The sequence below is a fragment of the Tursiops truncatus genome, chromosome X (assembly GCF_011762595.2).
Source record: "Tursiops truncatus isolate mTurTru1 chromosome X, mTurTru1.mat.Y, whole genome shotgun sequence".
Taxonomy (NCBI): Eukaryota; Metazoa; Chordata; class Mammalia; order Artiodactyla; family Delphinidae; genus Tursiops; species Tursiops truncatus.
In genome coordinates, this window is record NC_047055.1 from 57,845,383 (window position 1) to 57,849,527 (window position 4,145).

Sequence of the window (4,145 nt, forward strand, 5' to 3'; positions counted from 1 at the left end):
ATGATAACAAATTTTAAAAAATGTTATATGTTATGCTATAGCAGCTGGGGAAGACTAATAATACATTGTTAAGTAAAGAAAGATATTTACTATGATGTCAATTTTATTTAAAATATTATATATATATATATATATAGAGAGAGAGAGAGAGAGAGAGAGAGAGAGAGACAAAAGACAGTTTTGAATCATTGAAATGTAAAAAATGGTTATGTACAGATAGGACTCTGAGAGGTTTTTAATTTCTATTTTATGCATTTCTTAGGTAACCCAAATGTCTCCCAGTCTTCTGGAGCCATTTATTCCTGTAATAACCAAATGTCTTGAGTTCCTACCCTAGGTAACGGCAGGGTCTAGCTCGCTACCCACCCCTCTTCCTCTAGGGTAACCTTCTTCTTAGATACCTGTTCATGAATTAGTTCAAGCTTCAGTTTTCCCAGTCCCTGGGTTCAACTCCTGCAGCTGCTGTCTTCTTTCAGCACCTCTGTCAGGCATGTAGCCTTCATCTCTCCATTTTCATGGCCCCAAACCACCAAGGCTAGTCTACTGACTTTCACTAAATTACTGGTAAGTGTTTTTCCATACAGCATCTAATAGGAAACAATTTAAAACTGAATACTGATATCTTAAAGAGAACATTTAGTGGCTATCTTGTGCCCTAGACCTTAGCCTACCACCATTTGGCCAGGTACTGCTCCTCAAGCCAAGAATTCTTCATTTCCATTTAATCTCTCTTTTCCTAGTTCCTGAAACACCCAGCCTCTTTCTCCAGATTGCTCCCTGGAAAAAAATCCAAGTTCTTCTTTTTATATGCAAAGAAATCTAATTCTCAGTCCTCATCCCAGACTAGGCTCTGGCTGGACTCATCTTGCCTTTCACATAAGGTTACTGTTGGGGAACTTTTCTAAACAAAAAAGCCATGCACCCATGATCTACACCCTCAGCTAAGCAAAGAGACAGCATAAGCAAAGTCATGATTTTCCCTTAATTGGAAATTTGCTGATAATATCTGGAAAGGAAGAAAATTCATATTCTTGGATGTGCTCAATTTTAACCAGTGCAAAATCTAGAGGTAATTTTTTGTCTGTCTGTTACAGATATTTTCCAAATGTTTTACAATGAGCATGTATTCTTAATAAAATAAAATACAGCAAATATTATAAAATATTAATCTTTTAATTGATGAATGTCTTAAGTTTTCATTTCAGAAAATATCCACATATGTTAGTTCTGTTCTCCTTGCCTTAAGTGCTTCCTCACCCCACTCCCCACCTCCTGCTTTTTCTTTTTCTTTCTTTTTGTTTGTTTGCATCTTACAGGGGTAAAAATAAAAAGCTTGTGAACTTAAAAGGGACAGGAAAAAGATGGGCTCTGAGGTACAGGGAGATTCCAACAAATTTGTCTGCTTGCTATAGATGAAAATTATATAAATGTCTTTCTCATTTGTGAATATTCATTTAGATGAAACCAAGCTGGGGTCAGAATTCCGAATGCTGGATTTTACATAGCATCTTCAGAAAAGGGGGTCTAATGTATTGTAGCAATTAGAGTTTAAGTGCATAAACATATCCATGTTTTTACACCTATGGGAGATGGCTTATACATCATACTAAATTAAAAACATTTTGGTAGAGCAGACCATGAACACACATTTTGAATTCTTAGAATTTGGCACGTATTGGCTTACAAAATTTACCACCTAGACTAGATCTGTAATAAAAGATCTGTATGTTAAGACTAAGATTATATTTTAGAAAATTTCTGATAATATCTGGAAATGATAAAAACCTGAAATTTAAATAATATGTACACCTTTATTAAATATAAACAAGGTTACAATGTTTATCATTTAGACTTTGTTTCTAAACTGGATTACATTTCTACCTTGTGGCAAAGACTTATTATTGATGCTTTTGTTTAAATATTGCAAAAAACTATTTTTTCCCTGATAATATACCAGTTATAGTGTGGAGATAATTTGCATGGCTGATGGAGACAGTCTCCTTCTGTTTCTAAGATGGAACAAGTTGTGTTAATAAGTAACTGTGAGCAAGAATATGCATTTTTGTGTGTCCCCTTAAAATCACCATTGTATAATGATAAAAAAAACATTAAAAATAAATTAAAAACAAACTAGCACCTAAATCACCTTCAAGTGATGGAAAGTTCATGAGCCAAAGTACAAAAGAAACTTGTTAACAACTCTAGATCACTAAACTATAATTTCTAATTTTACCCCTTTAAGGCATCAGCCAGAAACCTAACACATGTCTCCTCCTCTTATAAAGCAAAAAAGCAACGTCATTCATCCCCACAATAAATTATGAAAGTGATTTGATTTTGTAAAGCAAACAGCAAAATTCCTTCACTTCTTTTCTGGCATTTCAGAAAAGCCAAAATGAGAACTGGGTTTTCCTTATTTTGTCTGGAGTTTCAGTTGTGTGACTTAAATCAAGTTACCTAACCTCTCTGAATCTCAGTTCCTTTACTTGAAAAATGAACATAATAATATAATCTACCTCACTGGATTATTGTGAGCATTAAGTGAGCTAATATAAGTAAATTGCTCCTTAGATCCATGCCTAACACCACAGGAAGCATTCATAAAATTTTAGCTCTCATTGTTATTACAGGTCAATCAAGATCAGGAATGTATCTACATCTAATTTGTGTTGGGTTTGGCATAGTTCTGCAATGTGACTTAATTTGTCTGTCATGCTAAGAAGGTGGGCTCTCTAGTTTTCATTTATAGCTAGTATAGGCAAAATGGTGATTGTACTCTCTAGTTCTATTCGAACCTTCCATCTATGGGATGGGCTTTGGACTCTCCCCATTCTGGCATGTATTAGATTTTGGAAAATTAATCTTTCTAAGTTCCAGTTTCTTTATTGATAAAAATGGGGAACAAGAGTATATATCTCACAGGGTTGCTTTGATGATTAAATAAGTCATGCATACCTAAAGACCTTTTCGCAAAGTGTGAGACTTCACAGCTTCAACCAATGTTTTCTGGTATGTTTAGAAAATAAAAGACACTCCATCTACAGCAATATTAGCACCAGTTATATAATATACATTGTTGAGGAAGTGAGCCAACAGATAAAAAGATGGGAGAAGGAATTCTGCGAGGGGGGATGGGGTGAATGGACAATATACCTGATCTTACAGATGTGGGGGGTGGAGAATAAGCATAGCATGTGTAAGGAGCAGGATAGTGTGATGGTAAAAACCCTGGAGTTGGAATCAGATAGACGTGGGTCTGAATTCAGGCTCTTTGCCAACTGTTCATGTCTTGGTTAGGTTGCCAAATCTTATGAATCAGTTTCCTTAGAACTGGGGATAATAGGGTTGCTATGGGATTGAATGACAAAATGCAAAGTGCCTCCCACTGAACCTAGGTCATAAAATAACTCAATAAATAGTAGCCATAGTTATTCTTAATTATTTGTAAACAAATATTTTCTTCATTAGGGACTTGAGCACCTCAATAGGAGAACGCTTTTAAGCATTCCACTTTCTATGGTGTGGGGAAAAGGTAATAAGTGGAAGTCAGAACAGAAATAGGAAGTGAATTATTTCAGGGCTGGGGCATGGGGAAAACAGAATGGGTTAGGACAAATATCCTTACATTTGTTGGTTAAAACAGTGGACACTATTAGGGTGTCAAGCATATGCTCTGAGATTCCTCCCAGCTTTCTGCTTCAGCCTCTTAAGCTCTTGGGAGGAGGAAATAAAATGGTGTAGCGGCCCCTGCCTCGCCCCTCCCCCACCACGTGGGGGAGCACTCACACACGTAAATAAGGGCACTATGACTTCATCACTGTGATGCAGTGATGGTGCAAGGTGGTGAAGCAGTAATACTCTCCCAGGTTCATTTTCTTCTTCCCCTCACTACCAGCCTGTTGGCAGGTAAAGGCCAGATGATAACCTGAAACCCAGCCAAGCCTACAGCTGTGATAGCTGGTAAGGTCAACTCCAGCAACTCGGAGGCATCAGTAATCTTCTTTAGGTAGCACTCCTTTATTTTTCCCATTCTCATCTTGATAGAAGGGTATCTCAAAGAACGAATCAAGTTGAGAAAAAAATAGAAACATCCTACAGCCTCCCACCACAGCACTGTAGTTAAGGGCTCCTGTTACATGAAGGCA